The 23,785-nt window shown below is 35.1% G+C and overlaps 1 protein-coding gene and 1 non-coding gene across 2 annotated transcripts in view; one reads left to right on the forward strand and one right to left on the reverse strand.

The window, feature by feature from the left end:
- The window catches only part of LOC145242980 (protocadherin beta-15-like), a 631,746-nt gene that overhangs the window by 590,172 nt on the left and 17,789 nt on the right, over positions 1-23,785 (reverse strand). The window lies entirely within an intron of this gene.
- LOC145243313 (small Cajal body-specific RNA 14) lies at positions 22,959-23,104 on the forward strand. Its single transcript, XR_013862854.1, has one exon.

The following is a 23,785-nucleotide window of genomic DNA, read 5'->3' on the forward strand; positions in this document are numbered from 1 at the left end:
TTTTATTTGGATACACATCCATAACATGTATTCAAAAATTGTAGCAAATTCTCATTTTTTCTCCATTAGATTTTTTGGCACCCCTGGAGCAGTTTATGTTCGCCGTAGGGAAGGAGGGGCATTTCATTCTGATTGTGCGGTCCCAGCTGTCAAATTCGGAGGAGGAAGCACAATGGTTTGAGGCTGCATGGCTTCTTCAGGTACTGGATTGTTGTACACATGTGAGGACAGAATGAACTCCACAATTTATTCTAACTTGCTGGACCAGATTTACCAAGTATCTTTGACTAAAACATTTAATAATTCCAATTAATGTAATCTTCCAACAAGACAATGCCCCATGTCATACGTCAAAAGTTTCAGTGAGTTGGTTTGAGAAAAAAGGGGATTACAGTGATGGTGGCCACCTCAATCCCCAAACCTACATCCCACGGATCTATGAAAAAAGTGAAAATCACCAAATGTTCATAAAAAAAAGAATTAGAGTCTAAACTTCTTGAAGAATGGCATAAAATATATCCTACCACCTGCAACAATTTAGCCAATAATATTAAAAAAAAAAAAAAAGCTGTTATAAAGGCAAAAGGGGACATACCAAACATTGATTGATCTTAAAATAGATTTAAATAGATTTATAAAATTACTAGCATGGGTGCCCGGCGTTGCCCGGGTGTTTGGAGGTGTATGCTGAGCAAAAAAAAAAAAAAAAGGTAAATTTTTTAAAATTTGACCCCTTAACATTTATTTTTTGGGCTTAAATCAAGTTAAGTTAGATCCATAATCAAGGAGCATATATCTTCCCTGAGCAAAAAGAAAAAAAGAAAAAAAAAAGGCTGTCAATTTTTTTTACTTTAACCCCTATTATGACCCCTTAAAATTTATTTTTTTGGGCTCAAATCAAGTTATTAAGTTAGATCCATGTCCAAGGAACCTATATCTAAAATTTCAAGTGTTTAGACCCAAAATTGTCGGAGAAGTTTGGTAGAGTTCTCAAAGGTCAAATCGTTGAACTTTGACCCCTTAACAGCCAAATTTCTGACCGAAAACCGATCACATCGATTTTTCCAAATCTCAGTACCCTGTATAGCGAATTTCGAGTATGTAGACTAAAAATTGACAGAGTTATTGCGTAGGGAAATGTACACAGACACACCGACACGTTCACTTTTATAGATATATAGATTATTTAAATATATAATTTTGAATCATAATTTCGTCAAATTTTCATTGGTGCTCTATAATTTTGACCATGGCTATATAATATTTAGAGATTTATAAAGAATTGTAATCGGTAATTGTATCCGAATCGGGAATTTCATACGGAATCGGTTATTGTATTGGAATCGAGAAAAATATTGGAATCGTCTCATCACTAATATATATATATATTCTAGCATGGGTACCCGGCGGTGCCTGGGTTGACATGAAGTTCCGTTTGAAACACACCTGCTAATACTAATCATTTTCATCATGAGTAACGTGGATACCCCCCCCCCAACAATTTCAAAAATAAAATAATGAATAAAATTCATTTTTATTAGTTTTTTTAATCTTTTTTTTAAATATAATCGCCCCCAAAAAGAAGTATCTGATACCCTCTCCACCAGATATTTCGGCAGAAGGGATCACTGTCCTAAGAAAACTCACGATTTTGTGAACCTAAAAAAATAACGTTTATAAACATTAAGGCGTGCGTTTATTTTTTTTATTTTGGTAAATGTGTAGTTTAGCGGCGTAAATTATTTGCCAGACAAAAAATATAAAAACTATTTATTTTTATATAAAACAGATTGTTAGACACAAAGGCTGAAACAAAACATGAAAAAAATTCATTTTTATTATTTTTTATCATTTATATTTATTATTCGAGGCCGCTATATTGCTTTTAAAATTTGGCCTTTCTAAGGTTTGGCAGGTTGGCCTTTTTAAGCTCTTTCATGAACTATGTTTTTGGCCACCATATTTTTTTTTGTAATGAAAGAGCGTAAAAAAGGCCATATTTGGCCTTAAAAAAGTCAATCTGTCAAACCTAAAAAAAAGGCCAAATTTTAAACGTGTAAGGCATACACATTTAGTCTCATAAAAAATGATAAAAAAAACTAATAAAAATGAATTTTATTTCAGCCTTTGGGTCTGATAATGTGTTTTATATAAAAATAAATAGTTTTTATAATTTTTTTGTCTGTCAAATAATTTACGCCACTAAACTACACATTTACCTTTATTTTTTTAAGGGCACTTTTTTTACTGGCTTTTTTTTTTTTGTAATTAAAGGAAATTTTCGATTTGCTTTTTTTTAGGGGGGAGGTCTTTTCGATTTGCTTTTTTATTTGTCGTTTTATGTTTCTAATGTAATCCCCCCCCCAAAAAAAAAATTGAATTTGTCATATTTTGGAGTTAATTTTGTTTATTAAATTGTTAGGTGAAAGTAGAGAATCGTCTCATAAAAAATAATTAAATTTTTTTATTTATTTTTTTTTATTACATTTTCACCCCAAACAAGGCACATTGCCACTTTGGTGTAGGGGCTACTATCAGGGGTAACATCTACTGGGGTACTATGTGCGGATTTGGGCAGCAAGATGTCGGTTCACGTTACACTTGAACTTCTGCACGTCTGTACAGTTGGGGAAGCCGGGATGTGGAATGGATTCCAAAGTCTAGCGATTCTGGGGAAGAAACTACTGGAATAGAAAGATCTTTTACATCTAGGGATCTCTACTGTGTGGGGGTGGGATTTAGCTGCCTGTTGGGTTTGTCGAGGGTGTTTACGTCGTGGGGGTGCAAGTGCTTGCAGTTCGTCAGAGCATTCTCCATTAAAATTAAAATACTTGTAGAACAGGCAGAGGGATACATGGGGGAATGGTGGCCTTATAGAGGTACAGGATACTTTCGGATCTTAGTAATTTTCTAGCACAGTAGAGAGAGCCTACCTTCTTTGCAGCGGCCCTGGCAATGTTTTCAATGTAATTGTTCCAACTCATGTTTCCTATGAACGTTAGGCCAAGATGTACTCTCAGATAAAGTGTCGTTGGGGATTGCTATTCTTGTAATTTTTGAAGGAAACAAGTTCAGTCTTGGCGGCATTGAACGTGACCATCCATTTATGTCCCCATTCCAAAACAGATTGAAGCTCATCTTTTAGTGTTTCTGCCTATTCTTTAGATATGTGTTCATTTGTTTTCCTGTCGTGTCTGTTATAGAGTGTGGTGTCATCAGCAATTTTGTCGGGGAGGTCATTTATAAATATTAGGAACAACAGAGGTCCAAGGATAGACCCTTGGGGCACTTCCACATTTATATCATATTGTTTAGATGTACGACTGTAGAGAACAACCTGGATTTTTCTCTTATCTAAGAAGGATTTAATTATGTTTAGGATTCTACCAGTGATACCGTATGATCTAATTTTCCTGAGGAGACCCTCATGCTCTACCCTGCCAAAAGCCTTAGATATATCTAGAGCTACCGCTCTTCCCTCCCCCACTTTGTCCAGTGAATGGTATATACGTTCAGAGATTACACTTAGGATGTCTGCTGTGGAACGGGCTTGTCTAAATCCATATTGTTGGTCAGTCAGAAGTTTAGCACTGTAAGGTGCTGGACTAGAGCATGGTTAATTAAGGTCCAAAATATTTTGAAAAAAAGTGGGAGGAGGCTAATAATTTAATGGGTCAGTTCTTTCGCCAGCATTCTTGAATACTGATACCACAGAAGCAGTTTTCCAACAGCCCAGAAAGCAAGATTCATTAAGGCATTTGTTGTAGAGTTTGGAGAGAACTGGAGCTACTTTAGCTGAGCACTTTTTTAATAGCACAGCTGGGATGAGATCGGATCCACATGCTTTTGAAGTGTCACAGTTTTTTATGATAGCATGCACCTGAGCAGGGCTGATTTTCAGATCGTCTAGCGTGGCGTCTGTTCGCATAGGAAAGTCAGGTAGGGGGTGGTTGAGAGGGCTCAGTGTGGAGTTTGAGGCAAACCGACTGGCAAGCATGTTAACTTTGTCGATTGCTGAGCAAACAACCTCGTGATTGTTGGTTAGTGGGGGAATTGTTGATTGCAGATTATTTACTACACTGTTGTAGATTTTCCAGAAGTCACGAGTTCCTAATTTCTGTGCTTCGGTACGTTTTTAGTGGTTTCAGTAAATTCTCTTTTAGTTCTCGCTATTTCTTTCTTAATGTTACATCTAGCTTCTATGTATTTCTGTCTGTTTGAACTGGACTTATGTCGGTTAAATCTGCGGTATGCATGCTGCCTTTGAGCAATGGCAGTTGCACAAGTCGAAGTAAACCATTGAGGAGAGTGGGGCTTGCTATAAAATTTTTGCATGGGGGACATGTGCGTCAATTGCAATTTGGAAGCATTCAATGGTCTCATTCGCACACTGTTCAGCAGGAAGAGAAAAAATATTTTCCCATGGGGCATCTCTGATAAGATCTGATGGCTTTCTAGTCAGCCTTTTTATAATATCTCGTTTTGAACACTGGCTCCTCAGTTTTGGCTCTAGAGTTTAGGGCGATTTCAACCATTATCACTGCATGGTCAGCGTTCCCAAGTGGGCTGTCAGCATTTGTTATACAATCAAAAACAGATCTAGAAGTGATGCGTGTTGTTCTTGCTGGTCAGGGAAACGGGTTGGAAACGTAACCATTTGTGATAGGGAGTGAGCTATAGAGAAGCTATGTGTTGTGCTGCCTGCTGTGTCTGTGCAAGTAGAGAATCCCAACCAGTTTTTGTAGTGGACATTAAAGTCATCAAATACATGTACTTGTGCGCTAGTGTCGAGGGAGCGTGTTGCGTCTATGCTGTCAGAGACTTTGTTTATTATGGCGCAGTCCTGGGTCGAGGGAGAGCGGTAGAGAAAATAAAAGTAGCTAATGTTATGTTGTATGTTTAGTCTAAAGCACATAAAAGCTTGATCGTCCGATTCTAGGTTTGTTTCTCTAGTCAAGGGGAGGGTGTTACGAATGTTGACTCCAAGTCCGTGCATATGTCTGTCAGAGTCCTTACAGCAGAGCGGGAGATATCCAGTCATGTTAAACTAGTTAGAGGGAATGGAGGAATGTAGGTTAGTCTCACTTAGTGCTAAGATATCCGGGGTGTTTGTTAGAAATGCTTCAACATCAGCTAAATTAGTTTTAAGCCGACGGATGTTTGTGAATGCAAGCCTCAAGGGAGGAGGCAAGTTGGATTTGTTTGACCCTAAGCCTGGTTTAAACTTATTTTTAGATTGTACTGTCATCATATTTTTTAAAGAGTTTCAGTTTAGGTAAAGGGGAGCTGAACAGGAGGTTATGCAGAGTATCACACATGCAACACAAGTAGACCACATACGAAACCACAGCAAAAAAAAAAAAAAACTCCCAGAATACGAAACCATCTACGGAGCCAGTAACTTTTCTCTTCTTTTCCAAGATGCCTGAAGAAGGTCGGAGGCTACACCGACCGAAATGTTGCACAAATAACAATCAAGATGAGAACAATAGTTCGATCAAAACAAATAATACAAACAATCAGCCCTCATCTAAAAAAATTCAGAAAAGAAAACAAATGAAAGTAAAAAAAATACTCCTGGGCAACGCCGAGTTAATATAAAAGTGATTTATTAAGCAAATGCTTGTCAGATATCCATGGGACCCCACCCCACCACCAGATCGTTCCAAACCGAATGTTCCTACAAGCTAATAATATCAATACTTGGACTGCACATCGAGTTATTTGTGTATATTATGTGGGCAGCTTCCTTGAGTTATTTTCCAATATTTTTCCCTTCCCCACCTCGTCTATCAAGTCTGACCTCATTCTATAAAGGTCAATGTACCCCTCCCCATTCTTCTCTCTCTACAGAGCTGGCCTTAACAGAGTGCATTTTATAGCATTCCATATCAGACACCTGAAGAAGGCAATAGCTGACATGTGAGACTATATAAACATCAAAGTGCCATTGAAGGTGATCGAGGAAAAATCGGTGTAGCAAAACTAATAGCTTAGGAAATAATGAAATCAAAGAGAAAAAAACCCCCAGCTAATAAAGAAATACTTTGATCTATTATTATACTAAATGTGAGTCAATCAAAGTTCGTTACTCCCAAGAATCCTTTTTTTTTTTTAATCTATTATTAGTAGGCCGTCCGGCATTGCTCGGTCGTAATACGCTTACATGATTAATGTAGATTTCGTATTTATTATATTATGTTGGACCCAATATATAATAATGATTTAAAAAGTTTAAAAACAAGCAAAAAATAACAAAAAACAAAATGACTCGTGCGCCACCACAGGAAATCGAAACCAAAACGTTCAGCTTACGATTTACTTTTTCCTTTGACGTTAATGCCCGAACTATGAAGACACGTTTACCGCAAAGCTAAAAATTAAAACATGAACCTATAGCTATTACGCCACGCATGCATATTCGTAAAGCCATCATTCGACCTTCACCTGGTAAATTTCATTTATTTTTAATTTTCACACTTTTGCACAGATTTTCTTCGGCTAAAACCAAAATATAAAGTTTCGCATGGGTTAAAATACCCTATATATTAAGTTTCATGTTTGTAGACCAAACCTGACAGGAGTTTATAGGAATTTTTTTTTAAACAAATATATACATGCATACGAAAAATATATATAAAAAAGAGGTTTGTGTTTACTATAACCTTTTTACGCAAATATTACGCAAGTATAAATCATGTAGAATATCTGCATGAATATAATTACATGTAATAGTTAACTGAAGATGATCATTCCATGAGAAAACCGAAAAATCTAATAAGGAATTAATTAAAATGAATTTTTAAAAGAATATGCAACAGCCATTTTTTTTAAATAAAAATATATGCGCATAGACATAAATATATATAGAAAGAGGTTTGTGTTTACTATAACATTTTTACACAAATATAAATCATGTAGAATATCTGCATGAATATAATTACACGTAATAGTTAACTAAAGATGATCATCCCATAAGAAAACCAAAAAAAATTAATAGGGGATTAATTAAAATGAATGTTTAAAAGAATATGCAAATTAGCTAGATCTTTTGCTAGTGAATGCAATTCCATGACCCATATATAACAGAGTTGTATCTTCCTTTTAAATAAATAAAAAAAAAAGGCTTGCCTTTATTCTTTCTTGGCCTTCGGACCGGGATCAGGGTGTAGAATCTGTTCTGATGCTGCACTTAAGTTATTTGTCCTTAGTCTTTGGAGGGAAACCCCCTATACCGAGACAATTATTATTTTTGGTCTCTACAGTTAGACGTCAAAAGCATCACCAACATCCCACAACACCCAAACTAGCCTGATCATTGCCATCCGTCGAGTATTTGCCAAGCTCCTGCAGGTGCTTGTGGAAAAGGCATGCTCCCAGTTTTGGACCTGTATTGAGGCGGTGATTGGGGCTGAATGCCACTACACTGAGTAAATGTCATCTTTACTACGTAACCTGTATTGATCTTTTTAATAGAAGTTTTAAAATAAAGCTTTAGTGTTGTTTTCTTTAGGGAGACGACTTTATTGTTACTTCCGGTATATGTACGCATGTTCAGAAGTTAGTCGATTTACTCCTGTTCAGTTTAAGTTTTTTTTTTTTTTTTTTTTTCAATTTTGACCCTTAACAGGTTTTTTTTTTTCAATTTTGACCCTTAACAGGTTTTTTTTTTTTTTTTCAATTTTGACCCTTAACAGGTTTTTTTTTTTTTTTTCAATTTTGACCCTTAACAGGTTTTTTTTTTTTTTTCAATTTTGACCCTTAACAGGTTTTTTTTTTTTTTTTTCAATTTTGACCCTTAACAGGTTTTTTTTTTTTTTTTTCAATTTTGACCCTTAACAGGTTTTTTTTTTTTTTTTTCAATTTTGACCCTTAACAGGTTTTTTTTTTTTTTTTCAATTTTGACCCTTAACAGGTTTTTTTTTTTTTTTTCAATTTTGACCCTTAACAGGTTTTTTTTTTTTTTTTCAATTTTGACCCTTAACAGGTTTTTTTTTTTTTTTTCAATTTTGACCCTTAACAGGTTTTTTTTTTTTTTTTCAATTTTGACCCTTAACAGGTTTTTTTTTTTTTTTTCAATTTTGACCCTTAACAGGTTTTTTTTTTTTTTTCAATTTTGACCCTTAACAGGTTTTTTTTTTTTTTTCAATTTTGACCCTTAACAGTTTTTTTTCTTTTCAATTTTGACCCTTAACAGTTTTTTTTCTTTTCAATTTTGACCCTTAACAGTTTTTTTTTTTTTCAATTTTGACCCTTAACAGTTTTTTTTTTTTTCAATTTTGACCCTTAACAGTTTTTTTTTTTTTCAATTTTGACCCTTAACAGGTTTTTTTTTTTCAATTTTGACCCTTAACAGGTTTTTTTTTTTTTCAATTTTGACCCTTAACAGGTTTTTTTTTTCAATTTTGACCCTTAACAGGTTTTTTTTTTTTTCGATTTTGACCCTTAACAGGTTTTTTTTTTTTTCGATTTTGACCCTTAACAGGTTTTTTTTTTTTTCGATTTTGACCCTTAACAGGTTTTTTTTTTTTTCGATTTTGACCCTTAACAGGTTTTTTTTTTTTTCGATTTTGACCCTTAACAGGTTTTTTTTTTTCGATTTTGTCCCTTAACAGGTTTTTTTTTTTTCGATTTTGTCCCTTAACAGGTTTTCTCAATTTTGACCCATTAGGAGCTAGTTTTTCAGTTGAAAAACCAAATAGAAAGTGTGCTGCAGATCCAAATGCCCTATAAATCGAGTTTCAAGTTTGTAGATCAAATATTCAGAGAGGTGTTTGTTAGAGATGTTTCACACACTCCAACGAGATATATATGAAAACATGTCAGTGTGTTAGAACATTTTCATCCTAAATTCTGTGCAATCATGCACAATGTAGAAACTATGCATAAAATGAATTAAAACATAATAATTATATTAAACCGATCATCAAATAAGAAATACTAAAAAATAATTAATGATCTTTTTACAAACGGATATGAAAAAAAAAAAGTCGCTCATGTATCCATGATTAGGTATATAAGTTAGTTTTAATAATTTTTAAATGCAAAAAGTAAGGGGTTAATATCAATATTAGAGTGAGAAAGAACTTAACGTTAAAAATATAATAAATAATTAAAGCACTTCTATATAGTAATAATAATAATCATTTAAAAACAATGGTAGTTTTGGCATAGACTGGCGCCAAACCAAATAGTCGTGAAGGTTCAAAGTTACTGGCATGAGTATAATTTATTTTACCTCAGTTTTTTTTTGTTTTTCTGAACATACTTATTCTGGCTAGAAGCATTTTCAGACAAAAGAGAAAAATTGACTTTAAAAAATTTCTTTGGTAGATAATTATATATATTGTCTTTCTTTTTTTTTTTTTTTTACACAGTGGTCACCACTTATCAAGGCCCGGAAGCCACTCAGGGATAAGGGTTATTGCAAGTACATTACGTTAGTGTGGAGATTTGATGAAGTGTTTACTTAAGGGGGCGGTTCATTAAGAATTTGTTAACATTGGACTTGAAGACATCCAGGTTGTAGTCAGGTGGGAAGCAGGCAGACGGAACAGAGTTCCACAGGCGTGCAGTTCTAAGAAAGAAGCTTTGTTCATGGAATCCACGTTTTGATTTAGGCACAGATAAAGAATGGGGGAAATTTTTCACAGTGGATTCAGCTAGACGGGTGTTTTTCGTGAAAGATTGGCAAGGAGGGACCAGAGATTGGAGTTCAGACGAGCACCTGCCATGGAAATAACGATAAAACAAGGATAGGCTCGCAACGTCTCTTCTGTAGGAGAGAGGTTGCAGAGTAGAGAAAAGGGCATCCCCCACTAAGCCACAAAGTCTATTTTGTACTCTGTCAAGGCAGGATAGGCTGTTTTTAGCAGCTCCTGCCCAGATATGGCAGCAGTATTCCATCCTTGGACGTACTTGGCTTTTATATAGATAGAGAATTGCATCAGTAGTGAGATATCTTCTGGAGCGGTAGAAGGATCCCACCATCTTTCCAGCGACCTTGGCAACAGACTGGATGTACGTGTTCCATTTCAGATCAGGAGTAAAGGTCAAACCCAGAAGCTTGTCAAAACATGGGGCCTCTCCCAGACGAGAACCATCCATCCCAATTGATGTCAGATAGAGATCAGAGCGTTGATGTAATGAAATATGTTTAGTTACCTTAAATTGACCAGTCCAGTCTCATGCTTCTCGAAAATGAGAGCCCATATTTTCTTTAAACTAATAATGTACACACCTGAGAGCATCTTGTATCTCTACAAAGCCACGGTTCGTTCATGCATTAACTATTGTTGCCACATCTGAGCTGATTCATATATGCATATGCCACCAGCCTCTCCTCCTTGGATAAAGCCCCCCCCCCCAAAAAAAAACTTCAATCTAATAAATTCAGATCGAAGATCCGTGTTCCTGTTTTAGAAGCATTTTAATAGAAAAGGCAAAGACAAACTCATAGCACTTGTATCCCCTCAACGTGAATACACTCAACAGGCAACAAAATCCCACCTCTTACTATCTAGATGCTGAAAAGCTTTTTTACTTTAATAGTTTCTTCCTTTAAAGTACAAGACTTTGGAATTCCCTCCCCGATTCCTGCTTCTTTGACTGTACTAACATGCAGAAATTTTAATGTAATTCGAACAAATATCTTGCTACTCAGGTTTCTATGTAGTTCCCCTATCTCTGCTCTATCATTATTTTCATGGCAAGTCTGAGCTCTGATCTATGCCACTCCCCTGTTAAACTTTCATGATATACACTCGTCTACCTGAAACCATTATCAATAATTTCCCCCACTCTTTATATGTGCCTAAACATAAACGTAGATTACAAAAACAAAGCTTCTTTCTTAAAACTGCACACCTGTGGAACTCTCTTCAGTTTTCCCGCTTTCCAGCCAACGACAATATGGTCGTCTTCAAGTCCAACATAAACAAATTCTTGATGAGACGTCCCCTTAAGTAATCCAATTTACCAAATTTCTACTATTAACGATTACTACGATATTGTCCCATTGACTACTGTACATTCATTAACCTTGATCCTCGAGTGGCCTCCGGACCTTAATAAGTGATGACACCTTTGTAAAAAAAAAAAAAAAAAAAAATAGGCATAAACCACAAATAGTAGCCCTTTATATACAAATGGCAATATGCCTTGTTTGTGTTGACTAAAAGTAAAAACAGAAAACAAAACCATGCTTTTGCAAATATGACGTACACATGACTTATTCATATGCAGGCAATTTTCATTAAAAGAAATGGTGCAGTACATTCCATACATTGAATTCAATGGCGTAGCTCGACCTCACGAGGCAGGCATCAACATTAGGCATGGTCTAGTGAACAACAAAGTCAGATCATCTGAGTTCAAAACGTCAATTAAATATTTTTTCATAATGGCTGATCATAAGGGGATATTCAGCATTATGGAAAGTGCATTCCCAAATAACCCCTATAAACATTAGTGCCTTTCCAAATAACTCCTATAAACATTAGTGCCTTTCCAAATAACTCCTATAAACATTAGTGCCTTTCCAAATAACTCCTATAAACATTAGTGCCTTTCCAAATAACTCCTATAAACATTAGTGCCTTTCCAAATAACTCCTATAAACATTAGTGCCTTTCCAAATAACTCCTATAAACATAAGTGCCTTTCACAATAACCCCTATAAACATTAGTGCCTTTCACAATAACCCCTATAAACATTAGTGCCTTTCCAAATAACCCCTATAAACATTAGTGCCTTTCCAAATAACCCCTATAAACATTAGTGCCTTTCCAAATAACCCCTATAAACATTAGTGCCTTTCCAAATAACCCCTATAAACATAAGTGCTTTTCCAAATAACCCCTATAAACATTAGTGCATTTCCAAATAACCCCTATAAACATTAGTGCCTTTCCAAATAACTCCTATAATCATTAGTGCCTTTCCAAATAACCCCTAAAAACATAAGTGCTTTTCCAAATTACCCCCATAAACGTAAGTGCTTTTCCAAATAATTCCTCTATTAGGTAGAATGGTAAAATCCAAACACGGTCAAATTTCTAATTCGACCGTGTTTGGATTTTACCATTCTTGGATTTTTTACCTTTCACCGGACTATTTAACCAAGTAAGATCTGTGACTTACTTGTGGTTTCATTAAATACTTTTACATGCAAAATCCGATCCCGCATTTTGCTAATTCCTGCCCTCTAATGAGAAGGAGAGTATTTCTTCTAAACTCCGCGGATTAAGGACTATCCACTTATCTTGTGCTTCCTTTTTAAAATTAAATATGTTTTTAACTCTTTTTCAAGATGTGTTTTTAACATGTTTTATTAATCATTTGTTCATATTATAAGCTCTATTTCCTTTTCGGTTTTATTGAGCTTTTACATCTGGTTGAGATTACTTTACTTGTAAATATTAACTCTTTAATATTTATAATATATTTTAAGTTTACCATTTTGATTACCTTGGTAAACTTATTGTAATTTATATATATATATATATATATATATATATATATATACACAAATATTACATAGTCGCTATGTATATATATATATTGTTGTTTACCTATTGCTGTATATATTATCAATTATTTATAATTAACAGTTCCCATATTGACCGAAACGTTGTGAAAATGGCATTAAAGATGAGAACAGTAGTCCGAAGAATACAAATAACCAATCTTCCTCTAAAACATTCAGCGACGTAATCGCTCCAAAATCAAAAATTAAACAAAATACTGGTAGAAACGTAGCCAATGAATGTTGCATCATTGTTTATGAATTTGTTTTACATGACATCAAAGTAGAATAGTGTTGATGGTTGTGACTCAACGGGTCACAAGTAATCTATTATGCAGTATATTTAGACATTTAGTCTTCATTGAATGTGTGAGGAGTATATAATTATGGAATGTTAATTTGATGTTGTGGTTATCGGTGCAGACTGTGAATGAGGCAATCAGTGTTCTAGTTGCGTTAGCTGTATTTCATTATTTTCACTAATGATCTCAGAAAAGATATGGACCCATCTGTCCTCCAACTTCAACTTAATAAATAAAACAGTAAGAGAAACTAACCTTGTTAATGCAACACACACAGGAGAAGAAAAGAAAAGGTCGTGTAGTTCTGATGGACATAGAAAGTAGTATATTTAAACAGCTAGGTATTCTTGTAGGCAAATATTAGGTTGGTGCAAAAATAATGTCGTTTTTTGACATGAAGTTGAACGTCAAAAACGACATATTTTGCACCAATCTGATAGCACTCCACCCAGCGTTGCCCGGTCATAAAATATGCTTACATATATTTTAATTTATGCAGATTTTTTATTTATTATAAAACCATTTCTCTATTGATTATTATATTGTACCCAGTATATAGCAGTCATTTCAAAAGTTAAAAAAAAAAAAAAAAATGACTTGGGTGTCATTAGCTAAAATCGAAACCAAACTATATAGCTCTCCAGTGTTATACATTACCATCTGAGCTAAGTCCATGTGTATATAAAATTTTAAAAATTAATGTTACTAAACATATAAATGTATATTTGCGCATACATAGAAGATACACGTTTAGTCAACTGATGAATGCCAAGTTCCAATTTTTCCATTTTGACCCTTGGAAGCTATTTTCACAAGTTAGAAACCAAATTGAATTTGTTCCACAAATCCAAATATTTCATATATCAAGTTTCAAGTCTGTAGACACAAAATTGACACAGTAGTTTGGTAGAGACTGTTCCACAGACAGACAAGATCAATATATATATATATATATATATATATATATATATATATATATATATATATATACATACATACTAGCAGACTGCCTGGCGTTGCCCAGTTGTAAACTACACTTACATGATATTTTAATTTGTGCAGATTCTGTAATTATTATTATTCTCTATTGATTATTATATTGTACCCAATATATAGCAGTGATTTCAAAAGTTTAATTATATATATATATATATATATATATATATATATATATATATATATATATAAATAATTGAATGTAATCAGCTAGAATCGAAACCAAAACTTCCCATCCTTCTTTGTTACCCTGAGCCACGTCCACACAAATATAAAAAGTTAAAATAATGTTGTTTAACATATAAATGTATTTGTGTGTCTGTGTAGAAGTGTACTTTAAGTCAACACGCCAGTCGAGTTCAATATTTTTCAATTTTGACCTCTTAGCAGCTATTTTTACCGGCTGAAAACCAAATCGAATTTGTTCAACAGGTCCAAATCCCCTATATATCGTTTCAAGTTTGTAGACAAAAACTTGACAGAGGCACTTGGGAGAGACCGTGCGTTACACAGGCAGACAAAATCACTATATATATATATATATAGGTGTGTGTGTGTGTGTGTGTGTGTGTAGACATATCTCTATACTGCTATACTTTTTTTTGTATTTATATTTATATTAAAAACCCTTTTTTCTATTTATTTAAAAAGAAAATACAACTTTGTTATATATGGGTCATGGAATTGCAAAAACATTAGCTAATTTGCATATTCTTTTAAACATTCATGTTAATTCCCTATTAGTTTTTTCGGCTTTCTTATTGGGTGATCATCTTTAGTTAACTATTACGTGTAATTATATTCATGCAAATATTCTACATGATTTATACTTCCGTAATATTTGCGTAAAAACGACGGCATTACGAATACGCATGCATGGTTACGGTATTTACCCCGCCTTACAGTGTTATTTATAATGTTATTTGATTATATACAGGTGTATTATATGCTGTACTGTATTTTGTTACTAATTTTTAATGCAACAGCGTTCTACTGTATCTGTACCTAAATCTAAACACTGATTCCATGAACAAAGCTTCTTTCCCAGAACTGTCCGCCTTTGGAACACTGTTCCGCTGGCCTGCTTCCTGGTTGAATACAACATGGCAGCCTTCAAATCCAACATAAAAAAAGTTTCTGTTGTAATTAATCCAATTCTACACAATTTACACCATTAATGATTACTACACTATAACCTTACATTCATTAACCTTTATCCTCGAGTGGCCTTTGGGTCTTGGTAAGTGGTGACTCAAGTAACAAAAAAAAAACTAAAAAAAAAAAAAAACGAGGAAATATCACCAACTAGTAATTCTGAACGCTTACTACACGGTTCAGATTCCATGAAAAATCTAAGAAAATATTTCTGAATTTTTTAGATGAAAATTGATCGTTTTTATTAGTTGGACTGCTGTTCTCATCTTGAAATGTTCTTTTCTCAACATTTCAGCCGATGTAACCTTCGACCTTCTTCGGATGTATCTCGCTAAACTCTGGAGTCTGCACGGAATTTCGAATTGAGGATAGCATACTCTCGTTCCGTCAGCCATGACCAAGTAGAAGTAATTCACAATTTTATTATGAGTATTGCCTGCACTAAAGATTGAACCTTTAACCTCCAGAAGAGTGTCACTTAGAACTGAATTTTACCAAGTACTTTATCTGTTAAGCCACAGCTTCTTGCGGAAAAAGAACACTCAAGATGAAAACAGTAGTCCGAATAATCCAAACAAATACGAATTAACTGCGTGTCTGTGGAACTCTGTTCCGGTGGTCTGCTTTACAACATTGTCGTAAACAAATTCTTACTGAACCCTCCTCGTAAATACAGAATTTCCACTACTGTTTCTATGACTACAATACACACATTAAACCTTATCCTCGAGTGGCTTCCGGGTATTGATTAACTCCTCTGTGAAAATAAAGAAAGAAAGCAACAGTTTCTTGGAGAGGAATGGTCACCAACCTTCCATTGTGAAGAACGTACTAAAAAGAAGAAAATATTCCTTATTTCGAATCTGTTTACGCGCATTCTTAAATTGATTGTCTGAGAGATTGCAACCAAAAGATGTTCATATTTACTGCAGTAAAGTCGGCTCAATTAATCCGTCAAGTAATGAACAGTAAATATCATATTTGCACTGAATGACAGCAGTATTTAACCCACTTAACTTTCTTGGCCCGGTTCAGCCGGCGGTTTCAGTTGTTCTTTCATAGGAAAAACATTCAATGAAGATACGTCCATTCAATCAGTGTGGTAGCAATGAAATTGCTATTTCAAGCCAAAGCGTGACAAACAAACGAAAATGTCGATTAAAACACAAAGTGACATATTGAAAGAAATGAGATTTCAAACTGAAGGCTGAGAGATCAATAAAAATGCTATTTCAAACTTAAGCATGACAGACCAATGAAAATGCTATTTCAAACTCAAGACTGCAAAGTGTAGTATCTATTCTTCAGATGCTGCACTTCAATTTCTTGTTCTCTGTCAGTGGAGAAGAAATCCTTCACGACTGAGATAATTTTTAATTTTTGTTCCTTTTCTTCACGTTAAAAAACGACCCTGGTGTCTAACTCTGTCCCGTGGGGAGGCATTGTAAATAGGAACTGAAGACTGACAGACCAATGAAAATGCTACTTCAAATCTAAGCGTGACAAACGAATAAAAATGCTATTTCAAATTTAGGCAGAATAGATCAATAAAATGTTATTTCAGACTTAAGCATGACAGATCAATGCAAATGCTATTTCAAGCTTAAGCATGAAAGGAAAATTTAAACAATTTTGGCAGACTGATAGAAATCCTTTTTCAAAAGTAAGTTTTACAGACCAAAAAAATATATATATATATTAAGTTAAACGTATGCAAAAGAAATAATCAAACTAAAACATCACAGACCAACGAAAATGATATTTCAAATTGATTCATGACAGACCATAGAAAATATTACAAATTGAAGCATCACAGACCAACTTCCTGATCGACAAAGATGCGTTTGAAAAGAAAAGAAAAACCAGAGAAAGAAGAGAAAAGAAAAAGAGTCTGATAATAGCATTATTTCTGATATCGAGGAGAAAATTCCCAGGAGGAAAGTTTCTCTTTTTTTTTTTTTTTTTTTTCCAACAGGATTCAAGCTTCACCTCAATATCAGCCAAAGAAAAACTGTGTATATCCCAAAGGTGACTGTGTCAAAGTACAATACACAATCATTCGCAAAGATTCTGCCAGTATTTATTCATTTTTTTTTTTTTCAATCAATGGAAAATCAATGCATAAAGCAGTTTATGTGATCTCCATAAGACGATAAAATGAAAAGGCCAGAACAGTTATATTACAATATACACGAAACCTCTGAACTGAAAGCAGAGAGTGACCCAAGTCTGTTCAGGAGTCATGGAAAAAACACAATGTTAGGCAGTATTTTGTGCAGTGTTTTGGAATTTTGGAGACAAGAATTGATTATTTACGGACTATTATCATCATCTTTATAATTATCATTGTTTCATCACGTTTCGGCCAACTATTCCTCTGATATATATTTCTAAATTGAAATCTATTATTGAGATATTAATGTATTTATTGCGAACTATTATCTTCATCTTTTTTAGATGTTTCACGATATCTAAGAAAGATGAGGATCATGCGTTTGAAAAGGGAATTTTTCCGAAATTAATAACGGATATTGTCGCAGACATAACAAGTAAGACATTTTACCAATACAACTGAATAAATAAATGTATATATAAAATATATGTATGTACTTATTGATTTGTAAATCGCCACTTGTTCTCGTCTTCTTTTACCAACAACGACTATATTTCATTCCTCGCATTGTGACAGCCTTCTAAATCTCTACTAAATAAATCATTATTCCTCTGGCCTTCTTCAGGTGATTAACTGCGATGGGATAGGAATGCTGACTCTCTTATCTTCGCGGGGGTGGCGCAGTGGATAAAGGTGTTGAATCTCTACGGTTTCAGGTGAGCATTGTCTGAAGGTAACAGTTTCAATCTTACACAAAGCAGGCCAGAGGATTAGTGGGCCAAAACGTGATGAGGCAACAACTATGGAAGGCGGTAATTACTGTGGATACACTTAAGAGACTCAGCATTCCTATCCTTCGTGGTTAATCACCTGAAGAAGGCCAGAGGAATAGTTGCCCAAAACGTGGTGAAACAACAACAACTATGATGAGGATAACAGTCCACAAATATAATAATAATATAGAGAAGTGAGAATGTGTGTGAGGAAACTTCTCAACCTATATACTCAACAAATTTTTGATCTACAGACTTAAAATTTGGTGTGTAGGATATTCAGGCATGTGAAAAACATTTTAATCTGTTTTCATCTGGGAAAACGGGCAGCTAAGGGGTCAAAACTGAAAATTTGGTACGTGGGGGTCGTTGAATTTTCAACTGTTTGCTAACTGTTTCACGAATGTGCATGCGTGAAGGATTCACAGTATAAATTCATTATGTTAAAAATAAATAGGTTTGAAAACATCTTTAAAAATCGTGTCAAGTCAGCCTAACGGTTACCGTACTAGACTCATTATCTTTAGGTTTCAGTTTCAATCTGAGCGCGAGTATTTTTTTTTTTTTTCACTTACAAGAAGTAAACTGTTTAGAAAAAAAAACAAGACTCGCATGCACAGTTTCTGTATGAATTAAAATAGAATATTCATGCATATTTTAAGACCGGGCAACGCCGGGCGGTCTGCTAGTACATAAATAAATACACAAATTACTCATCTCAAAGGATTCCAATAAATATAAGAATTGATTACGCATATTATTTGGAATCTTCACACAACTACTCTCATCTTGAGTGTTATTTGCACAACGTTTTGACCAATGTAACCTCTAAAATCCTTCAACTCCAACCTATAGTCCCCGCTTGCCAAACTTTCAGAACAAACGCTCGACTAGCTAAAGCCACTATATATGATTTTCCTCACTATCTGTGCCTAAATGTAGACACAAATTCCATGAACAAAGCTTCTTTCCCAGACCTGCCTGCTTTTGGAACACTGTTCCGCTGACATGCTTACCAGCTGAATACAACATGGTAGCCTTCAAATCTAATGTAAACAAATTTCTGTTAAGTCGCCAACCTGATAGGTCCTGAGCTGTCATCTAGGCTTCAGCCTCTGTCCCATCGACGAGATGTTGCATCCCTCTGCCTATTCTACAAATACTTCAATACTCTGACGAACTGCAAACACTTGTACCTCCCCGACGTAACTACCCCCGACAAACCCAACAAGCTACTAAGTCTCATCCCTTTACAGTAGAGATCCCTAGGTGCAAGAAAGCCTTTTACTCCAATAGTTTCTTCCCCAGAACTGCGGGTCTTTGGAACTCCCTTCTGGGATTCTGCTTTCCCAACTGCAATGATATGCAGAAGTTCAAGTGTAATGTTAACAAACATCTTTCTACTCATCTCCCTTCATAATGACTCCGCTAATTAAGTCCCTGATAGTAGCCCCCTGCTTCAAAGTGGCACTGTGCCTTGTTTGGGGTGAAAATTGAATTAAAAAAAAAAATAAATAAATAAATAAACAAATTCCACCCAATGTACATCATTAACGATTACTTCACACTACCTTACATTCATTAACCTTTATCAAGGCCCGAAGGTCACTTGAGGATAAGCGGTGACCCCCAAGTAAAAAAAACGGGAGGGGGGAGTATCTTGGAGTATCTTGTTGAACTTAGTCGTCTTTTTATCAATCTTAGGAATCTTTCTTTTTTTTTTTTTTTACATTTTTATTCACGCTCACCCCAAACAAGGCATATCGCCACTTGGACGTAAGGGGCTACTCTTTGGGACCATGCCTAGGAAAGATTAACAAATGTTGGTTTACGTTACATTTAAACTTCTGCATATCTGTACAGTCAGGGAAGCAGGTAGCAGGAAGGGACTTCCAAAGTCTACCTGTTCAAGCAAAGAAACTACCAGAGTAGAAAGCTTTCTGGCATTTAGAGATCTCAACAGTAAAGGGGTGTAATTTTGTTGCTAAGCAGGTTTGTCAGGGATATGCACGCCGAAGGGGGCACAAGTGCAATGAGTTCATCAGAGCATATTCCATTAAAATACTTGTAAAATAAGCACAAGGATGCAACATTGTGGCAATGGGACAGGGGTTGGAGCTTAGTTGACAAAGTGGGATATATTAGGTTGAGGGAGAGACTAGTGGTAGATGTTCCAGCCTAGAAGTGGCAACTGTCGAACTCTGGAATTTGCATGGAATTTTGAACAAAAACACATTATTTAATCCATGGAGTATCATGCTCTCATTCAGTTAGCCATGACTATGTGGAAGTTCTGAGTAATTGTAATGGATGGAATACTGTTGCCACATCTGGGCAGGAGCTGCTAGAAAGGACTTGTCCTGCCTTGATAGAGTTCAAAATAGACTTCGTAGCCTCGTAGGATATGTCCTTTTCTCTTCCTTTCAACCTCTATCTCACAGAAGAGATGTTGCGAGTTTGTCTCTGATGTATCGTTATTTTCATGGAAGGTGTTCAACTGAGCTTCAATCTATGGTCCCCCCCTCGCCAAACTTTCACAAGAAACACTCGTCTAGCTGTACACACTATCAATAATTCCCCCCACTCTTTATCTGTGCCTAAACCTAAACGTAGATTCCATGAACAAAGCTTCTTTCTTAGAACTGTACGTCTGTGGAATTGTCTTCCATTTTCCTGCTTTCCGGCTGACTACAATATGGGTGTCTTCAAGTCTAACGTAAATAAGTTCTTGATGAGCTGTTCTATATAAGTTATCAAATTTACCAAATTGTCATTACTAATGATTACTATATTGTCCAATGTCTACTGTACACTCTTTAACCCTTATCCTTGAGTGGCCTCTTGGCCTTGATAAGTGGTGATGCCTATGTAAAAAAAAAAAAAAAAATTAAGTAATTCATTTTGAGTATCGTCCGCTCTGAGGATTGAACCTTCAACCTTCAGATGAGTAACTTACCACTGAATTTTACCAAGTACCGTATCTGTTATGCCATAGGTCCTTGTGAATTCATGGGTTTGACATGAAGACTCCTAAATGTGGCAAGCTGCACCTGAAGAAGTTCAGAGATTACATTGGCTGAAACATTGTGAAAACACACAAGATGAGATGGGGGTTTGTACAGATTTTTGATGTCCGTTTTCAAAGTTTTTCAAGGCCTTCTCCAGACAAAATTCAAGTTTTCGAGACAAAATTTGGGGTTTGTTTTACAATCCACAGCAATTTGAAAAAGTGGTAAAAACCATCAAATATACAACAAATAAATGTCATCAGAGCCAATAACAGTTACTTTGCAAACTACTTGCATCATTTTTTGGTGTTTTAAAGTAGTTTTAAATGCTTTTTATTTCATCTCAAATATTAACTCTTTACGGCTTTTCATTTCTAACAAAAATGGCTGCCGTCTGGCCCATTTTATTTTTTGGCCTAGCCGGCCTAATTTTAAAATATCAAATATTTATTTGGTGGCTAGGGGGGGGGGGGATGCCATTGGAGAGCCCCGTCCGCAAGAAGAAAGTATGTTTTAGAGGGTTGTAATTTTATTTATGGCAGCCGCTACTACCCCACCCCCTAAATGTTAAAATTTATCAAATAATGTGTCTGTGCTACTTACAGTGTTGCCAAAAATATATGTCAAAATTCATAATGATCTGTTAATTCGCTTAGGAGATTACTCTGTACGTAGATACATGTGCATATATACACATACATAACCTATATAATATATATATATAAGTATTATTTTTAAAAACAGTAATCTACGGACACGCATGTTTCGGAGCCCTACTCCTCTTCAGCATAGCTTGACTGTTGTTGGGATTCGAACCCTGTACCTTATGTATTTCAGTCCAGTGCCCTAACCCATTACGCTATGACGCCATAGACAATTTACTGCTTAGTTTTTATCGTTTATCTCTTTACGTAATTTTTGTTGTTGATTTTTTTAAAACGAGATTATACATATACATATATAAGAAGATATACAAGAGATGTTCAAAAAGTAGTGGCTCTTATTTTTATTCCACCAGAATGGATCAGGGAATTGCAAATTGCATTATTATGATTACTGAACTTATACATTCAAAATCTGAAAATTTTATCTCTCTGTTGCAGATATTGACGGTGTGAGATTCTAAGAAAGCACCCCCCATGTCATGGACGTGCGTTAAAAGCAGAGTCATGTCCTGATAGGCTTGAAAACAGAATCATTTGTATGAAAAATGAGTGAGAAAGTTAAGGAAGGGGGCGGTGACAATGTTAAGGAAGTCAAACGATGGACGAATGACGTCACATTTTCGTTTTCAGTTTTTAGTTTGATATTCGTCTTTGCGTCTTTGAACGATCGAAATTTTTGCATGGTCATGTCTACCACTGCCTTATTTGGAGCTCTTGTCAATTTACTAAAAATGCTAAAGAAAAAAATCTATATGGGGTTGCTTTCAATAGTAACAGCATACAAAACAAATTTGAAAATAAAAACACCCTTAACTCAAATATAAATTAATTTGATTTAAACAGTCTATCAAACTTACATTCCAATAAGCTTTTCTGCATTTATTTAAAATAAATAAAGAAATAATTGAATTTTCATTCAGTTGCGTTCAAGATGGGTATATTTGCCAGAGACACCATGATCTGTTCTCGATATGTAGGCAAATCCAACATACACATCCAAGAATCCTTGGAAACTTACCTCCAGTCCATAGTGGAACGGGGCAATAAATGGGTGGTTGAATTTAATGCTATTGTATTTGGATTTTTTTAAAGCATAACGTACGAACTAAGGAAGGGGCATGCAGAATATCATATAGATGATAATCAGATCTTTCTTAACTAAAAGAAAGAACCAGTCCGTTCTTGATGACATCTAAAGAACATCATATTAATGTGGGTGTAACCTCCATGATGCCAGAAAGCTTCACACACACCTGCCAGTATCCTAGTTATCTCTCTTATATATATATATATATATATATATACACAGGGTGTCCACAAAGTCTGGCTACATTATGTAGCCAGACTTTGTGGAAGCATCCTGTAGATTATGTGGTCAGACTTTGTGGGCACCATATATATATATATATATATATATATGGTGCCCACAAAGTCTGACCACATATCTGTAGATTATGTGGTCAGACTTTGTGGGCACCATATATATATATATATATATATATGGTGCCCACAAAGTCTGACCACATAATTATGTGGTCAGACTTTGTGGGCACCATATATATATATATATATATATATGGTGCCCACAAAGTCTGACCACATAATCTACAGGATGCTTCCACAAAGTCTGGCTACATAATGTAGCCAGACTTTGTGGACACCCTGTGTATATATATATATATATATATATATACACACACACACACGTGTGTGTGTGTATATATAGATTATGTAGACAGACTTTGTGGGCACCCTATATATATATATATATATATACACACACATATATACACACACACACTAGCAAGGAGACCTGCCGTTGTCCGGGATTGAATGAGGATCAACAAATGTTCCACCCTCCCATTCTTTTATCTTCATCGAAATTAGTAAAATCGCCTATTTTACAATCAAATCGATTGCTTGCTCTAGTTGAGGACTCCCCCCCCCACCCGCAGTGTACTTGGAAGCTTCACATGCCTCCTCGCAGTAATTTAGTCCACAATACGTTGTAGTCTAAGTTGCACTGTAGGGAGTCTACTGTTGATTTGAGAAATTTATCTATCTTCTATTATGTAAAAGGAACCTTGTCTGTGAGTTTTTTTCCTATAGACTTGAAAACGGCTGGGTTGATTTTACGAAATTTTACATGAAGCTACGTTATATGCCTGGTAGTGTTCTTAGATAGGTTTTGTATTTAATGTCTTCAATAAGTATCGATAATCGAAATAATCCGATGAAAGGAGAAA

The sequence above is a fragment of the Euprymna scolopes genome, chromosome 21 (genome assembly GCF_053919585.1).
Source record: "Euprymna scolopes isolate OS-2025 chromosome 21, ASM5391958v1, whole genome shotgun sequence".
Taxonomy (NCBI): Eukaryota; Metazoa; Mollusca; class Cephalopoda; order Sepiida; family Sepiolidae; genus Euprymna; species Euprymna scolopes.